Source organism: Protopterus annectens, chromosome 3.part0, assembly GCF_019279795.1.
Source record: "Protopterus annectens isolate FY-2018-M chromosome 3.part0, PAN1.0, whole genome shotgun sequence".
NCBI classification, from domain to species: domain Eukaryota; kingdom Metazoa; phylum Chordata; order Ceratodontiformes; family Protopteridae; genus Protopterus; species Protopterus annectens.
In genome coordinates, this window is record NC_056731.1 from 1,837,548,969 (window position 1) to 1,837,569,577 (window position 20,609).

Consider the following 20,609-nt stretch of genomic DNA (forward strand, 5'->3'; position numbering starts at 1 on the left):
AACTACTTATTTTCACTGTGTATGTAAGTCATATTCTGTCTCTTCGATATTTTTTTCATTTTACACTGATATTTCAGAATTTATAATGTGCAATTATAATTTTGCCTATGTACTGGAGCTTTTCACCTTAGGTCTCCACTAAAATGGGCTCTGGCTCAGTTGGACCAACACAGTTACCAAAGGCCAAATAAATAAATAAAAAATAAATAAAAGATCTGATGCCTTGCAGTCAGGACAAGACAGATATAGGCCATGAGAGAAGTACCACTGTCCCAAATGCTGAAGATATCATATATTGTAGTCGGGCCAAGGCTGTTGCAGGCAGTGTGAGAAACACCACTGTCTTAGATAATGAACATGTCATCCACTGCACTCAGGACATAGCAGTCATGTGCAAAGAGAGAAGTATCACTATCCCAGGCTCTGATTATATCATACCCTGCAGTAAGGACAAGGCTGATGGGGGATGGACACCTGATCTCTTGCAGTCAGGGCAAAGCCAATGTAGACAGTAAGGACAAGGCTGATGTGGGCAGTGAAAGAAGATGCACCCCTGTCCTAGATGATGGACACCTGATCCCTTGCAGTCAGGGCAAAGCCAATGTGGAGAGTGAGAGAAGCATTCCCGCTCCAGACTCTGAAAACACTGAAGATCTCATCTCCTGCAGTCAGAACAAGACAGCCATGCACAGTGAGAGAAGCACCACAGTTGCAGACTCTGAAAACAGTGACTATCTCATCCCCTGCAGTTAGGACAAGCACAATATGGACAGTGAGAGAAGCAACATTTCTCCAGATGCTGAAGATATCATCTCCTGTAGTCAGGACAATGCTAATATGGGCAGTGAGAGAAGCACCTCTGTTCCAGACACTGAAAATACTAAATATCTCTTCCCTTGCAGTCAGGACAAGACAGATATAGACAGTGAGAGAAGCACCACTGAAACAAATGCTGAAGATATCATATACTGCAATCAGGCCAAGACTGTTACGGGTAGTGAGAGACACACCACTGTCTTAGATGATGAACACCTGATCCCTTGCAGTGAGGGCAAAGCCAATATGGGAAGTGCATTGCTGGTCCAGACTTTGAAAACACTGAAGTTTTCATCAACTGCAGTGAGAACAAGACAGCCATGGACAGGGAGTGAAGCACCAGTGTTCCAAGCTCTGGAAAAACTGAATATCTTATCCCCTCCAGTCAAGACAAGGCCGATATGGACAGTGAGAGAAGCTCAGTTGCTCCAGGTAATGAAGATATCTTACCTTGTAATTAGGACAATGCTGATATGGGCAGTGAAAGAAGCACCGATGTACCAGACTCTGAAAATACCAAAGTCTCATCCCTTGCAGTCATGACAAGGGAGATATAGGCAGTGAGAGAAGTGACACTGTTCCAGACTCTGAAGACAATAAAGATATATTCCCCTCCAGTCACGGCAAGGCCGATATGGACAGTGAGAGTAGAACCATTGCTCCAGATGCTGAAGATATCATCTCCTGTGGTTAGGACAACACTGATAAGGGCAGTTAGAAAAGCACCACTGTCCCAGACTCTGAAAATACTAAAGATCTCATCCCCTGCAGTCAGGACAAGATGGATGTGGGCAGTGAGAGAAGCACCACTGCTCCAGACTCTGAAGACACTGAAGGTCTCATCCTCTACAGTCAGACGGTCACAGACCAAAACCAATATGGACAGTGAGAGAAGCACCATTGCTCCAGGTGATAAACATATCATCCCCTGTAGTCAGGACAATGCTGATATGGGGAGTGAGAGAAGCACCGCTGTTCCAGACTCTGAAAATACTATAGATGTAAAGATTTTCCATGTAACTTTTTCGATTGTAACTACTTATTTTCACGGTATATGCAAGTCTTATTCTGTAATTTAATTTTTTTTTCTCATGTTACACTGATATTTCAGAATTTCCTAATGCAATTTTAATTCTTGTCTATGTGTTGGAGCTTTTCTCCTCGGATCTCCACTGAAAATGGGTTCTGGCTCAGTTAGAACAACCTGCTTACCAAAGGTCAAATAAATACATAAAAAATAAAAGATGTCATGCCTTCCAATCAGGGCAAGACAGATATAGGCCAAGAGAGAAGTACCACTGTCCCAAATGCTGAAGATATCATATATTGTAGTCAGTCCATGGCTGTTGCAGGCAGTGTGAGAAAAAACACTGTCTTAGATAATGAACATGTCATCCACTGCACTCAGGACATAGCAGTCATGTGCAAAGAGAGAAGTATCACTGTCCCAGGCTCTGAGGATATCATACCATGCAGTAAGGACAAGGCTGATGTGGGCAGTGAGAGACACACCCCTGTCCTAGATGATGGACATCTGATCCCTTGCAGTCAGGACAAAGCCAATGTGGACAGTGAGAGAAGCATTGCTACTCCAGACTCTGCAAACAGTGAAGATCTCATCTCCTGAATTCAGAACAAGATAGACATGGACAGTGAGAGAAGCACCACTGTTGCAGATTCTGAAAACAGTGATGATCTCATCCTCTGCTGTCAGGACAAGCACGATATGGACAGTGAGAGAAGCAACGTTGCTCCAGATGCTGAAGATATCACCTCCTCTAGTCAGGACAATGCTAATTTGGGCAGTGAGAGAAGCACCTCTGACCCAGACCCTGAAAATACTAAAAAATCTTCCCTTGCAGTCAGGACAAGACAGATATAGGCAATTAGAGAAGTACCAATGTCACAAATGCTGAAGATATCATATATTCTAGTCAGACCAAGGCTGTTACAGGCAGTGAGAGATAAACCACTGCCTTAGATGATGAACACCTGATCCCTTGCAGTCAGGGCAAAGCCAATGTGTGAAGTGAGAAAATCATTGCTGACCGAGACTCTGAAAACACTGAAGTTCCCACCTCCTGTAGTTACAACAAGATAGACATGGACAGTGAGAAAAACACCAGCGTTCCAGACTCTGGAAAAATTGTAGCTATCATCCCTACAGTCAGGACAAGGCCAATATGAACAGTGAGAGAAGCACCGTTGCTCCAGGTAATAAAGTTATCTTCCCTTGCAGTCAGGACAATGCTGATACAGACAGTGAGAGATGCACCACTGTTCCAGACTCTGAAAATACCAAAGATCTCATCCCTTGCAGTCATGACAAGACAGCTATAAGCAGTGAGAGAAGCACCACTGTTCCAGACTCTGCAGACACTGAAGATCTCATCCCCTCCAGTCAGGACAAGGCCGATATGGACAGTGACCGAAGCACCATTGCTCCAGATGCTGAAGATATCACCTCCTATGGTTAGGACAACACTGATATTTGTAGTTAGACAAGCACCACTGTCCCAGATTCTGAAAATACTAAAGATCTAATCCCTTGCAGTCAGGACAAGATAGATCTTGGGAGTGAGAGAAGCACCACTGTTCCAGACTCTGAAGACACTGAAGGCCTCATCCCTGCAGTCAGACCAAAACCAATATGAACAGTGAGAGAAGGACCGTTGCTCCAGGTGATGAAGATATCGTACCCTGTTGTCAGGACAATGCTGATATGGGCAGTGAGAGAAGCACCGTTGTTCCAGACTCTGCAAATACTATAGATGTAAAGATTTTCCATGTAAATTTTTTCTATTGTGCCTACTTATTTTCACTGTGTATGTAAGTCTTATTTTATAACTTCAAATTTTTTTTTATTTTACACTATTTCAGAATTTATGTGCAATTTTAATTTTGGTCCATTTACTGGAGCTTTCCTCTTCGGATCCCCACTGAAAATAGGCTTCTGGGTCAGTTGGACCAACCTGGTTATCAAAGGTCAAATAAAGACATAAAAAATAAATAAAAGAACTCATGCCTTCCAATCAGGACAAGACATATAAAGGCAGTGAAAGAAGTACCACTGTCCCAAATGCTGAAGCTATCATATATTGTAGTCAGGCCAAGGCTGTTGCAGGCAGTGAGAGAAACACTACTGTCTTAGATTATGAACATGTCATCCACTGCACTCAGGACATAGCACTCATGTGCAAAGAGAGAAGTACCACTGTCCCAGGTTCTGAGGATATCATACCCTGCAGTAAGGACAAGGTTGGTGTGGGCAGTGAGAGAAGCACCCCTGTCCAAGATGATAGACGCCTCATCCCTTGCAATCAGGGCAAACCCAATGTGGGCAGTGACAGAAGCATTGCAGCTCCAGACTCTGAAAAACACTGAAGATCTCATCTCCTGCAGTTAGAACAACATAGACATGGACAGTCAGAGAAGCACCACAGTTGCAGACTCTGAAAACAGTGAATGTCTCATCCCCTGTAGTCAGGACAAGCACGATATAGAGAGTGAGGAAAGCCACATTGCTCCAGATGCTGAAGATATCATCTCCTGTAGTCAGATCAAGGCTAATATGGGCAGTCAGAGAAGCACCTCTGTTCCAGACTCTGAAAATACTAAAGATCTATTTTCTTGATGTCAGCACAAGACAGATATAGGCAGTGAGAGAAGTACCATTGTCCCAAATGCTGAAGATATCATATATTGCAGTCAGGCCAAGACTGTTACGGGCAGTGAGAGACACACCACTGACATAGATGATGAATACCTGATCCCTTGCAGTCAGGGCAAAGCCAATGTGGGAAGTACTTTTCTTCCCCAGACTCTGAAAACACTGAAGCTCTCATCTCCTACAGTCAGAACAAGAAGGACATGGACAGTGAGTGAAACACCAGTGTTCGAGGCTCTGGAAAAACTGAAGCTCTCATCCACTCCAGTCACGACAAGGCCAATATGGACAATGAGAGAAGCACCGTTGGTCCAGGTAATGAAAATATCTTGCCTTGTAGTCGGGACAATGCTGATACGGACAGTGAGAGAAGCACGGATGTACCAGACTCTGAAAATACCAAAGTCTAATCTCTTGCACTCATGACAAGAAAGATATAGGTAGTTAGAAAAGCACCACTCTTCCAGACTCAGAAGACACTGAAAATCTCATCCCCTCCAGTCACGGCAAGGCCGATATGGACAGTGAGAGTAGCACCGTTGCTTCAGATGCTGAAGATATCATCTCCTGTGGTTAGGACACCACTGATATGGGCAATTAGAAAAGCACCACTGTCCCAGACTCTGAAAATACTAAAGATCACACCCCCTGCAGTCAGAACAAGATAGATGTGGGCAGTGAGAGAAGCACCACTGTTCCAGACTCTGAAGACAATGAAGGTCTCATCCCCTGCAGTCAGACCAAAACCAATATGGACAGTGAGAGAAGCACCATTTCTCCCTGTAGTCAGGACAATGCTGATATGGGGAGTGAGAGAAGCACCGCTGTTCCAGTCTCTGAAAATACTACAGATGTAAAGATTTTCCATCTAAGTTTTTTCTATTGTAACTACTTATTTTCACAGTGTATGCAAGTCTTATTCTGTAACTTTGAATTTTTTTTCATTTTACACTGATGTTTCAGAATTTCTTACGTGCAATTTTAATTTTTGTCTATTTACTGGAGCTTTTCTCCTGGGATCTCCACTGAAAATGGGCTTTGGCTCTGTTGGACCAACCTGCTTACCAAAGGTCAAATAAATACATAACAAAATAAAAGATGTCATGCCTTCCAATCAGGACAAGACAGATATAGGCAGTGAAAGAAGTACCACTGTCCCAAATGCTGTATATTGTAGTCAGGAAAAGGCTATTGCAGGCATTGAGAGAAACACCACTGTCTTAGATGATGAACATGTAATCCACTGCACTGAGAACATAGCACTCATGTGCAAAGAGAGAAGTATCACTGTCCCAGGTTCTGAGGATACCATACCCTGCAGTATGGACAAGGCTGGTGTGGGGAGTGAGAGAGGCATCCCTGACCTAGATGATGAGCCCTTGCAATCAGGACAAATCCAATGTGAGCAGTGAGAGAAGCATTGTTGCCCCAGACTCTGAAAACACTGAAGATCTCATCTCCTACAGTCAGAACAAGACAGACATGGACAATGAGAGAAGCACCACTGTTCCAGACTATAAAAACACTGAATATCTCATCCACTCCAGTCAGGACAAGGCAGATATGAATAGTGAGACAAGCACCATTGCTCTAAATGCTGAAGATATCATCTCCTGTGGTCAGGACAATGCTGATATGGGCAGTGAGAGAACCACCTGTGATCCAGACTCTAAAAAATACTAAACATCTCTTCCCTTGCAGTCAAGACAAGACAGATATAGGCAATGAGAGAAGTACCACTGTCCTAAATGCTGAAAATATCATATATTGTAGTCAGGCCAAGGCTGTTACAGGCAGTGAGAGACACACCACTGTTTTAGATGATGAACACCTGATCCCTTGCAGTCAGGGCAAAGTCAATGTTAGACATGAGAGAAGCATTGCTGCCCCAGACTCTGAAAACACTGAAGTTCTCACCTCCTGCAGTCAGAACAAGATAGACATGGACAGTGAGAGAAGCACCAGTGTTTCAGACTCTGAAGACACTGAAGGTCTCATCCCCTGCAGTCTGACCAAAACCAATATGGACAGTGAAATCAGGACCATTGCTCCAGGTGATGAAGATATCGTACCCTATTGTCGGGACAATGCTGATATGGGCAGTGAGAGAAGTGCCGCTGTTCCAGACACTGAAAATACTAAAGATGTAAAGATTTACTAGGTATATTTTTCTACTGTAACTACTTATTTTTCATCCCTCCAGGCAGGACAAGGCCAATAGGGACAGTGAGAGAAGCACCATTGCTCCAGGTAATAAAGATATATTCCCTTGCAGTCAGAACAATGCTGATATGAGCAGTGAGAGATTCACCGCTGTTCCAGACTCTGAAAATACCAAATATTTCATCCCTTGCAGTCATGACAAGAGAAATATAGGCAGTGAGAGAAGCACCACTGTTCCAGACTCTGAAGACACTGAAGAGCTTGTCCCTTCCAGTCAGGGCAAGGCCGATATGGACAGTGAGAGAAGCACCATTGCTACAGATGCTGAAGATATCCTCTCCTATGGTTAGGACAATGCTGATATGCGCAGTTAGACAAGCACCACTATCCCAGATTCTGAAAATACTAAAGATCTCATCCCCTGCAGTTAGTATAAGATAGATCTGGCAGTGAGAGAAAAAACACTCTTCGAGACTCTGAAGATAATGAAGGTCTCACGCCCTGCAGTCAGACCAAAACCAATATGGACAGTGAGAGCAGGACCATTGCTCCAGGCGATGAAGATATTGTACCCTGTTGTGAGGACAATGCTGATATGGGCAGTGAGAGAAGCACCGCTGTTCCAGACTGTGAAAATACTAAAGATGTAAAGATTTTCCATGTAAATTTTTTCTATTGTACCTACTTATTTTCACTGTGTATGTAAGTCTTTTTATGTAACCTTGAATTTTTTTATTTTAGACTATTTCAGAATTTATTATGTGCAATTTTAATTTTGGTCTATGCACTGGAACTTTTCTCCTCGGATCCCCACTGAAAATAGGCTCTGGCGCAGTTGGACCAACCTGGTTATCAAAGGTCAAATAAATACATAAAAAATAAATAAAAGAGCTCATGCCTTCCAATCAGGACAAGACAGATAAAGGCAGTGAGAGAAATACCACTGTCCCAAATGCTGAAGATATTATATATTGTAGTCAGGCCAAGGCTGTTGCAGGCAGTGAGAGAAACACCACTATTTTAGATTATGAACATGTCATCAACTGCACTCAGAACATAGCACTCATGTGCAAAGAGAGAAGTATCACTGTCACAGGCTCTGAGGATACCATACCCTGCAGTAAGGACAAGGCTAATGAGAGCAGTGACAGAGGCACCCCTGACCTAGATGATGGACACCTGAGCCCTTGCAGTCAGGGCAAAGCCAATGTGAGCAGTGAGAGAAACATTGCTGCAACCGACTCTGAAAACTCTGAAGATCTTATCAAGGGAATGCTGATATGGGCAGTGAGAGAAGCACCACTGTTCCAGAGTCTCAAGACACTGAATGTCTCTTCCTCTGCAGTCAGAACAAGACCAATATGGAGAGTGAGAGAAGCACAGCTGCAGGTGATTAAGATATCATCCCCTGTAGTCAGGACAATGCTGATGTGGGCAGTGAATGAAGCACAGCTGTTCCAGACTCGGAAAATACTAAAGATTTACCACGTAAATTTTTTTCTATTGTAACTTCATATTTTCACTGTGTGTGTAAGTCTTATACTGTAACTTCGATATTTTTTTTTCATTTTACACTGATATTTCAGAATTTATTATGTGCAATTATAATTTTTGTCTATGTACTGGAGCTTTTCTCCCCCGGTCTCCACTGAAAATGGGCTCTGGCTCAGTTCGACCAACCCGGTTACCAAAGGTCAAATAAATAAATAGAAAATAAATAAAAGATGACATCCTTTGCAGTCAGGACAAGACAGATATAGGCAGTAAGAGAAGTACCACTGTCCAAAATGCTGAAGATATATATATTGCAGTCAGCCCGATGCTGTTGCAGGCAGTGAGAGAAACACCACTGTCTTAGATGGACATGTCATCCACTGCACTTAGGATATAGCACTCATGTGCAGAGAGAGAAGTATCACTGTCCCAGGCTCTGATGATGTCATACCCTGCAGTAAGGACAAGGCTGATGTGGCCAGTGAAAGAAGCACCCCTGTCATAGATGATGGACACCTCAGCCCTTCAGTCAGGTCCAAGCGAATATGGGCAGTGAGAGAAGCATTGCTGCCCCAGACTCTGAAAACACTGAAAATCTCATCTCCTGCAGTCAGGACAAAGCTGATATGGACAGTGAGAGAAGCCCCGTTTCTCCAGTTGATGAGGATATCATCTCCTGTAGTCAGGATACTGTTGATATGGGCAGTGAGAGAAGCACTGCTGTCCAGAGTCTGAAAATACTAAAGATGTAAAGATTTACCATGTAAATCTTTTCTATTGTAAGTACTTATTTTCACTATGTATCTAAGTCTTATTCTGTAACTTTGATATTTTTTCATTTTACACTCATATTTCAGAATTTATTAATTGCAATTATAATTTTTGTCTATGTCTGGAGCTTTTCACCTCGGGTCTTCACTGAAAATGGGCTCTGGTTCAGTTGGACCAATCTGGTTACCAAAGGACAAATAAATACATAAAAAATAAATACAAGATCTGATGCCTTGCAGTCAGGACAAGACAGATATAGGCCATGAGAGAAGTACCACTGTCCCAAATGCTGAAAATATCATATATTGTAGTCAGGTAAACGCTGTTGCAGGCAGTGTGAGATACACCACTGTCTTAGATAATGAAACATGTCATCCACTGCACCCAGGACATAGCACTCATGTGCAAAGAGAGAAGTATCACTTTCCCAGGTTCTGAGGATACCATACCCTGCAGTAAGGACAAGGCTGAAGTGGGCAGTGAGAGAAGCAAACCTGTCCTAGATGATGAACACCTGATCACTTGCAGTTAGGGCAAAGCCAATGTGAGCAGTGAGAGAACCATTGCAGCTCCCCGACTCTGAAAAAAAACTGAAGATCTCATCTCCTGCAGTCAGAACATGATAGAAATGGACAGTGAGAGAAGTACCACAGTTGCAGACTCTGAAAACAGTGAATATTTTATCCCCTGCAGTCAGGGAAGCATTATATGGACAGTGAGAGAAGCAACATTGCTGCAGATGCTGAAGATATCATCTCCTGTAGTCAGGACAATTTTAATATGGGGCAGTGAGAGAAGCACCTTTGTTCCAGACTCTGAAAATACTAAAGATCTCATCCCTTGCAGTCAGAACAAGACAGATATAGGCAGTGAGACTAGTACCACTGTCCCAAATGCTGAAGATATCATATGTTGTAGTCAGGCCAAGGCTATTACGGGCAGAGAGAGACACACCACTATCTTAGATGACAAACACGTTATCCCTTACAGTCAGGACAAAGTTAATGTGGGAAGTGAGAGAAGCATTGCTGCCCCAGACTCTGAAAACACTGATGTTCTCACTTCCTACAGTCAGAACAAGACAGACGTGGACAGTGAGTAAAGCACCAGTGTTCCAGACTCTGGAAAAACTTAAGATCTCATCCCCTCCAGTCAGGACAAGGACAATATGGACAGTGAGAGAAGCACTGTTGCTCCAGGCAATGAAGATATCTTCCCTTGTAGTTAGGACAATGCTAATACGGGCAGTAAGAGAAGTACCGCTGTTCCAGAATCTGAAAATACCAAATATCTAATCCCTTGTAGTCATGACAAGAGAGACATAGGCAGTGAGAGAAGCACCACTGCTCTAAACTCTGAAGACACTGAAGATCTCATCCCCACCAGTCAGGTTAAGGCCGATATGGACAGTGAGAGAAGCACTGTTGCTCCAGATGCTGAAGATATCATCTCCTGTGGTTAGGACAATGCTGATATGGGCAATTAGAGAAGCACCACTGTCCCACACTTTGAAAATGCTAAAGATCTCATCACCCTGCAATCAGGACACGATAGATGTGGGAAGTGAGAGAAGCACTACTGTTCCAGACTCTGAAGATACTGAATGTCTCTTCCCCTGCAGTCAGAACAAGATCAATATGGACAGTGTGAGAAGCACAGTTGTTTCAGGTGATGAATATATCATCCCATGTAGTCAGGACAATGCTGATATGGGCAGTGACAGAATCACCACTGTTCCAGAATATGAAAATACTAAAGATGTACAGATTTACCATGTAATTTTTTTCTGTTGTAACTACTTGTTTTCACTGTGTATTATTCTATAACTTCTATATATTTTTTTCACTTTACACTGATATTTCAGAATTTATTATGTGAAATTATACTTTTTGTCTATGTACTGGAGCTTTTCACCTTGGGTCTCCAATGAAAATGGGCTCTGTACCAACCTGGTTACCAAAGGTCAAATAAATAAAAAATAAATAAAAGATCTGATGCCTTGCAGTCAGGACAAGACAGATATAGGCCAAGAGAGAAGTACCACTATCCCAAATGCTGAAGACATCATATATTGTAGTCAGGCCAAGACTGTTTCAGGCAGTGTGAGAAACACCACTGTCTTAGATGATGAAGATATCAGACACTACACTCAGGACATAGCACTCATGTGCAAAGAGAGAAGTATCAATATCCCAGGCTCTGAGGATATCATATCCTGCAGTAAGGACAGGACTGATGTGGGCAGTGAGAGAGCACCCCTGTCCTAGATGATGACCACCTGATCCCTTACAGTCAGGATAAAGCCAATGTAGGCAGTGAGAGAAGCAGCTCATCCTTTGTAGTCAGGACAAGACAGATATAGGCAGTGAGAGAAGTATCACTGTTCCAAATGCTGAAGATATCATATATTGCGATCAGCCCAATCCTGTTGCAGGCAGTGAGAGGAACACCAATGTCTTAGATGATGAACATGTCATCCACTGCACTTAGTACATAGCACTCATGTGCAGAGAGAGACGTACCACTGTCCCAGGCTCTGATGATGTCACACCCTGCAGTAAGGAAAAGGCTGATGTCGGAAGAGTGCGAAGCACTCCTGTCCTAGATGATGGACACCTGAGCCCTTGCAGTCAGGGCAAAGCCAATGTGGGCAGTGACAGAAGCTTTGCTGCCCAAGACTCTCAAAACACTGAAGATCTCATCTCCATCAGTCAGAAAAAGATAGACATGGACAGGGAGAGATGCACAACTGTTCCAGACTCTGAAAATACTGAAAAACTCATCCCGACCAGTCAGGAGAAGGCCGATATGAACAGTGAGAGAAGCACCACTGTCACAGACATTGAAAACAGTGAACAGCTCATCTCCTGCAGTCAGATCAGGATAGACATGGGCAGTGAGAGAAGCACCACTGTTCCAGACTCTTAAAATAGACAAGATCTCATCCCTTCCACTCAGGTGAAGGCCGATATGGAAAGTGAGAGAAACACTGTTGCTCTACATGATGAAGATATCATCTCCTGTAGTGAGGACATCACTGATATGGGGAATGAGAGAAGCACCTTATTTCCAGACTCTAAAAATATTAAAGATCTCTTCCCTTGCAGTCAGGACAAGACAGATATAAGCATTGAAAGAAGCACCACTGCCCCAAACGCTAAAGACATCATATATTGTTCTCAGGCCAAGCCTGTTGCAGGCAGTGAGAGAAACACCACTGTTGGTGATGAACACCTGATCCCTTAGAGTCAGGGCAAAGCTAATATGGGCAGTGAGAGAAGCACCACTGCTCCAGACTCTGAAAACACTGAAGATCTCATCCCCTCTAGTCAAGACAAGGCAGATATGGATAGTGAGAGAAGCACCGTTGCTTCAGGTAATGAAGATATCATCCCCTGTAGTCAGGACAATGCTGATACAGGCAGTGAGAGAAGCACCACTGTTATAGACTCTGAAAATACTAAAGATCTCATCCCTTGCAGTCATGACAAGACAGATGTAGGCAGTGAGAGAAGCACCACTGTTCCAGACTCTGAAGACACTAAAGATTCCATGCCCTCCAGTTAGAAGAAGGCCGATATGGACAGTGAGAAAACCACTGTTTCTCAAGATGCTGAAGATATCATCTCCTGTCATCAGGACAATGCTGATATGGGCAGTGAGAGAAGCACCACTGTCCCAGACTCTGAAAATACCAACAATCTCATCCCCTGCAGTCAGGACAAGATAGATGTGGGCAGTGAGAGAAGCACCACTGTCCCAGACTCTGAAGACACTGACGGTCTCATCGCCTGCAGTCAGGACAAGACCAATACGGACAGTGAGAGAAGCACCGTTACTCCAGGTGATGAAGATATCCTCTGTAGTCAAGACAATGCTAATATGGGCAGTGAGAGAAGCACCACTGTTCCAGACTCTGAAAATACTAAAGATGTAAATATTTACCATTTTATTGTAACTTATTATTTTCATTGTGTATGTAAGTCTTATTCTGTAATTTTGATTATTTTTTCATTTTAGACTAATATTTCTGAATTTATTATGTGCAATTATAATTTTTGTCTATGTACTGGAGCTTTTCTCCTCAGGTCTCCACTGAAAATGGACTCTGGCTCAGTTGGATCAACCTGGTTACCAAAGGTCAAATAAATAAATAAAAGATCTTTGCAGTCAGGACAAGACAGATACAGGCAGTGAGAGAAGTACCACTATCGCAAATGCTGAAGATAGCATATTGTAGTCAGTCCAATGCTGTTGCGGGCAGTGACAGAAACACCACTGTCTTAGATAATGAACATGTCATCCACTGCACTTAGGACATAGCACTCATGTGCAGAGAGAGAGAGAAGTATCACTGTCCCAGGCTCTGAGGATGTTGTACCCTGCAGTAAGGACAAGGCTGATGTGGGCAGTGAGAGAAGCATCCCTGTCTTTGATGATGGACACCTGAGCCCTTGCAGTCAGGGCAAAGCCAATGTTGGCAGTGACAGAAGCATTGCTGCCCCAGACTCTGAAAACACTGAAGATTCAGCTCCTGCAGTCAGAAGATAGACATGGACAGTGAGAGAAGCACCACTGTTCCAGACTCTGAAAACACTGAAGATCTCATTCCCTCCAGTCAGGACAAGGCCAATATAGACAGTGAGAGCAGCACAGTTGCTCCAGATGCTGAAGATATCATCTCCTGTAGTCAGGACAATACTGATATGGGCAGTGAGAGAAGCACCTCTGTTCCAGACTCTGAAAATACTAAATATCTCTTCCCTTGCAGTCAGGACATGACAGCTATAGGCAGTAAGAGAAGTACCACTGTCCCAAATGTTGAAGATATCATATACTGTAGTCAGGCCAAGGCTGTTACAGGCAGTGAGAGAAACACCACTGGCTTAGATGATAAACATCTGAGACCTTGCAGCCTTGAAGTCCGGGAAAGCTAATGTGGGCAGTGAGATAAGCATTGATGCCCCAGATTCAGAAAATACAGAAGTTCTCATCTCCTGCAGTCAGAACAAGATAGACATGGACAGTGAGAAAAGCACCACTGTTACAGACTCTGAAAACACTGAAGATCTCATCCCCTCCAGTCAGAACAAGACAGATATGGACGGTAAGAGAATCACCATTGCTCCAGATGCTGAAGATATCTTCTATGGTCAGGACAATGCTGATATGGGCAATGAGAGAAGCACTGCTGTTCCAGACTCTGAAAAAACTAAACATGTAAAGATTTACCATGTAATTTTTTTTCTGTTGTAACTACTTATTTTCACTGTCTGTATGTTTTATTCTGTAACTTCGATATTTTTTTCATTTTACAGTGATATTTCAGAATTTATTGTGTGCAATTAATTTTTTTTTCTATGTACTGGAGCTTTTCTCCTCGGGTATCCACTGAAAATAGGCTTTGGCTCAGTTGGACCAACCCAGTTACCAGCAGTCAAATAAATAAATAAAAAATAATTAAAACATCCCATCCTTTGCAGTCAGGAAAAGACAGCTATAGGAAGTGAGAGAAGTACCACTGTCCCAAATGCTGAAGATATCATATATTGCAGTCAGCGCAATACTGTTGCGGGCAGTGAGAGAAACACCAACGTCTTAGATTAAGAAAATGTCATCCTGTGCACTTAGGACATACCAGTCATGTGCAAAGAGAGAGAAGTATCACTATCCCAGGCTCTGAGCATGTCATACCCTGCTGTACAAACAAGGCGGATGTGGACAGTAAGAGAAGCACCCCTGTCCTAGATGATGTACGCCTGAGCCTTTGCAGTCAGAGGAAAGCCAATGTGGGCAGTGACAGAAGCCTTGCTGCCCAGACTGTCAAAACACTGAAGATCTCATCCCCTCCAGTCAGAACAAGGCCATTATGGACAGTGACAGAAGAACCGTTGCTCCAGGTGATGAAGATATAATTCCCCTATAGTTAGGATAATGCTGATATGGGCAGTGAGAGAAGCACCACTGTTCCAGACTCTGAAAATACTAAAGATGTAAAGATTTACAGTGTAAATTTTTTTCTATTGTATGTACTTATTTTCACTCTGCATGTAAGTATTATTCTGTAACTTCGATATTGTTTTCATTTTACACTGATATTTTAGAATTTATTATATGCAATTATATTTTTTGTCTATGTCTTCTTTCTTCTTCTTCTTCTTTCAGCTTTTCCCAGCTAGGGGTCACCACAGTGGATCACCTGTCCGCTCATGATTGGCAGTGGAGTTTTACGGTGTTGAGTTGCCAGCCCAGTGCCTAACCTTCCACAGAAGGCATAGACACACATGCACTCATGCCTAGGGCCAATTTAAAGTGTCCAATCCACCTACTTTGGGATGTCGGAAGAAACCGGAGCAGCTGGAGGGAACCCACGCGACCACAGGGAGGACATGCAGACTCCACACAGAAGGAACTCCAGCCGAGGATCAAACCGGAGAACCTCTTACTGTGAGGCAACAACAATAACTGCTGCACCACTGCAGATGCCCATAATTTTTGTGTATGTACTGGAGCATTACTCCTTAGGTTTCCACTGAAAATGAGCTCTGGCTCAGTTGGATCAACCCAGTCACCAAAGGTCAAATAAATAAATATAAAATAAATGAAATATCTCATTCCTTGCAATCAGGACAAGACAGATATAGTCATTGAGAGAAGTACCACTGTCCCAAATGCTGAAGATATCATATATTGTAGTCAGGCCAAGGCTGTTGCAGGCAGTGAGAGAAACACCACTGTCTTAGATGATGAACATGTCATCCACTGCACTCAGGACATAGCACTCATGTGCAAAGAGAAAAGTATCACTGTCACAGGTTCTCAGGATATCACACCCTGCAGTAAGGACAAGGCTGATGTCAGCAGTGAGAGAAGCACACCTGTCATAGATGATGGACACCTGAGCCCTTGCAGTCAGGGCAAAGCCAATGTGTACAGTGAGAGAAGCATTGCTCCCCCAGACTCTGAAAACACTGAAGATCACATCTCCTGCAGTCAGAACAAGATATACATGGACAGTGAGAGAAGCACCAGTGTTCCAGACTCTGAATACACTAAAGATCTCATCCCCTCCAGTCAGGACAAGGCAGATATGGGCAGTGAGAGAAGCACCGTTGCTCCAGATGCTTAAGATATCATCTCCTCTGGTCAGGACAATGCTGATATGGTCAGAGAGAGAAGCACCACTGTCCCAGACTCTGAAAATACTAAAGATCTCATCCTCTGCCGTCAAAACAAGAAAGATGTGGGCAGTGAGAAAAGCACCACTGTTCCAGACTCTGAAGACACTGAATGTCTCTTCTCCTGCAGTCAGAACAAGACCAATATGGACAGTGAGAGAAACACCACTGCTTCAGGTGATGAAGATATCATCCCTATACTCAGCACAATGCTGATATGGGCAGTGAGAGAAGCACCACTATTCCAGACTCTGAAAATACTAAATATGTAAAGATTTACCATGTAATTTTTTTCTATTGTAACTTCTTATTTTCACTATGCAAGTGTTATTTTGTATCTTTGATATTTATTTCATTTTACACTGATATTTCAGAATTTATTATGTGCAATTATAGTTTTTGTCTATGTACTGGAGCTTTTCTCCTCGGCTCTCCACTGAAAATTGGTTCTGGCTCAGTTGGACCAACCCGGTTATCAAAGGTCAAATAAATAAATAAAAAATAAATAAAAGATCTCATCCTTTGCAGTCAGGACAAGACAGATATAGGCAGTGAGAGAAGTACCACTGTCCCAAATGCTAATGATATCATATATTGCAGTCAGCCCAATGCTGTTCCAGGCAGTGAGAGAAACATCACTGTCTTAGATGATGAACATGTCATCCACTGCACTCAGGACATAGCACTCATGTGCAAAGAGAGAAGTATCACTGTCCCAGGCTCTGAGGATATCATACCATGCAGTAAGATCAAACCTGATGTGGGCAGTGAGAGAAGCACCGCTGTCCTAGATGATGGACACCTGATCCCTTGCAGTCAGGGCAAGCCAATGTGAGCAGTGACAGAAGCATTGCTGCCCCAGACTCTGAAAACACTGAAGATCTCATCTCCTGCCGTCAGAACAAGATAGACATGCACAGTGAGAGAAGCACCACTGTTCCAGACTCTGAAAACAATGAAGATCTCATCCCCTCCAGTCAGTACATGGACAGAGAGAGAAGCACCGTTGCTCCAGATGCTAAATATATCATCTTCTGTGGTCAGGACAACACTGATATGGGATGTGAGGGAAGCACCACTGTCCCAAACTCCGAAAATATTAAAGATCTCATCACCTGCAGTCAGGAGAAGATAGATGTGGGCAGTGAGAGAAGCACAACAGTTCCAGACTCTGAAGACACTGAAGACTTCATCCTCTCCAGTCAGGACAAGGCCGATATGGACAGTGAGACAAGCACCATTGCTCCAGATGCTAAAGATATCATGTCTTGTGGTCAGGACAATGCTGACATGGGCAGTGAGAGAAGCACCACTGTCCTAGACTCTGAAAATGCTAAACATCTCTTCCCCTGCAGTCAGGACAGGACAGATATAGGCAGTGAGAGAAGTACCACTGTCACAAATACTGAAGGTATATATTATAGTCAAAAACACAAAAGGCCAGCATGAATAGTCCAACGCTTTACTTGGTAGATGTAGAATGGGACATAAAAATGCCCCAACAGTAAATCAAACCTTCAGACCGGTTTTGGCAGTATGCCTTCTTCAGTGAAAGATAAAAAATACTAGGAATGAAACATCATACATATTTATAGAAACAATCAGCCAATATTAACCAATGGTATGATCCAACCCCTTCCTATCTAATGAATATTGATTAGAACTCAGAACTACATTGTGAAATGCTTATAAATCATAAATAAAATTAGTAATAAAAATAATAATGATAAAGACAATTGTAAATCCATACAAAATTAAATATACATATTAGTTATTACAGAAGAACTGATGAAAATAACCACAACATGTTGTCATACATCCATGAGCCAAATTCAATGGGGTTACTCAACAACTAAAAACTTACAAAATAAACCTTTAATTACAGCACAAAAAATCATATATAATATGCATATATATATATATATATATATATATATATATATATATATATATATATATAAAAATATATAGTAATTATTTTGGAAATTATATTTATTCAAAAATATATATATGAAAATATTTCTGATATGTTTAAATGATTATCCAATAGGGCCTGATATAACATTGTACCTATAGGACAAAAGCTAAATGAAATTATATTTATCATAAATGGTCATTAAGACCAGGAGGAAACAAGGCTCCAAGATGGATAATCCAATATTTTTCTTTGTGACTGAATATGTTTTGCCATCCTTGCTGATGGCTCCTGTCCCCAATGATGCTGTCTATGACAGTAAACATAAACTTAGCTGAAGGATGTTTAGTTGTATGTTGAAAAAGCGCACTTGTTGGCTTTTTATTCCGTATGTCGCTCCGGTGTTCTCCTATTCTAATTCAAAGGGAACACAATGTTTTGCCCACATAAAAAGCTGAGCACTGACATGTGGCCAGGTATATCACCCAACTACTTGAACAGTTACCACAAATCCTCAAGTCATAAACTTTACTCGTGTTAGCACTAGTAAATTGTTTGATCTTATTTACCTGATTACAGGATATACAGTGGCCACACGGAAAAGTTCCCAGGAGTTCATCCCCCATAATGGTTAGTTGTTTGTATTTTGCCCCTCCACTTTCCTGATGCTTATAATGGGAAAATAAAGAACCCAAAGTTCTACCCCTTCTATAAGAAAATTGAGATTTGCAACCCAAAATCTCACGTAAATAATTGTTGGCCAATAGAATGTTCCAATTATCATTCAAAATATTCCTGATTACCTGATGATTTCTTCCAAATGTGGTGACGAATCTCAAAGTGGAATCCTGCGGTGTACGTGAGTGATCCCTATATTCAAGCAATCTACTTCTCTGCTGTTGCCCGGACCAAGTACTAGCAGATACAATGTCAAAAGGATGATATCCCCTTTCAAAGAATCTGTTTGTTAAATCAATTTTAGCATCTTCATAACCAATTAAAGAGGAGCTGATACGTTTTATCCTCAGAAATTGAGATTTGGGAATATTCCGGATGGTGTGGCATGGATGCATACTGGATGCATGAAGTAATGTATTGTATTGAGGGTATTTACGACGAATCTTAGTACCAAGAGTATTATCTGTGTTTCTATATATAGTAATATCCAAGAAATCAATATGATCAAGATTAGATGTAACCGTAAACTCAATTCCCCATATGTTACTGTTAAGCTATTCCATGAATTCTTGTAAATACCCTAAATCTGCACGCCACACCATCCAACAATCGTCCAAGTAACTGCGCCAAATATCAATTTCGACCATGTAAATATTGTGTGATGGGTTATATATAAGGCATTCCTCCAAGTAGGCCATGAATAAATCGGCATAGATGGGGGCAAATGATGCCTCCATAGCCATCCCTTGGAGTTGCCAATAACATTCCCCTTGGAAATAAAAAACGTTTTTGTTCAGTACATGTTCGGACATACAGATAATAAGTGTGTTAAGGCCTGGTGGATATAAATCCACTTTCTCTAACCAAAACTGTAGAGCTTGCAATCCAGCCCAGTGTGGTATGCTGGTGTAAAGAGACCTAACATCAAGCGTACACATTAGCCAATGCGATTCAATTTTGATATCCTGTATAATTTGTAAAAATTGTGTGGTGTCTTGAATTCTTGCTCACACATATTTAAGTAAAGGTTTAAGTTGCTGGGTTAGAAATATCGATAGCGGTTCAGTAAGTGAACCTTGACCTGAAACAATCGGTCTACCCGGTGGTGTAGTAAGAGATTTGTGTATTTTAGGAAGCAAATATAATATTTGTTTCGAGGGCTCCATTACTGTTAAATGTTGAGCTGTACTACGAGAGATAATGCCCTCCTCAACTGCTGTATCAAGAAAAGCATCTATTTCCTTCTTAAATTTTGGTGTGGGGTCTATACCCATAAACATATAACATCTGGTCATTCTGCTGAAACAATAAAAACGGAGTGTAATAATGTTTTAAATCTATCTAACACTGTGTTAACTGATGATCAACATAGACTGAACAAGAATTCAAGACACCACACAATTTTTACAAATTATACAGGATACACAAATTGAATCGCATTTCGCTGACTATTTCAGAATTTATTTTGGGTGGTTATAAATTTTGTCTACATACTGGAGCTTTTCTCCTCGGGTATCCACTGAAAATGGGCTCTGGCTCAGTTGGACCAACCTGGTTACCAAAGGTCAAATAAATAAATAAATAAATAAAATATCTCATCCCTTGCAGTCAGGACAAGATAGATATAGGAAGTGAGAAAAATACCACTGTCCCAAATGCTGAAGATATATATTGTAGTCAGGCCAAGGCTGTTGCAGGCAGTGAGAGGAACACAACTGTCTTAGATGATGAACAATCATGCACTGCATTCAGGACATAGCACTCATGTGCAGAGAGAGAAATTTCACTGTCCCAGGCTCTGAAGATATCATAACTTAAAAAAAAAAACAAAAAACAAACAGAAAGAAGCAGGCTAGGAACAGATTTATAAACCATTTAATTGATGCCTCCCGGTACCTCGGCCAAATGCCTTCAAATGGAATAATTC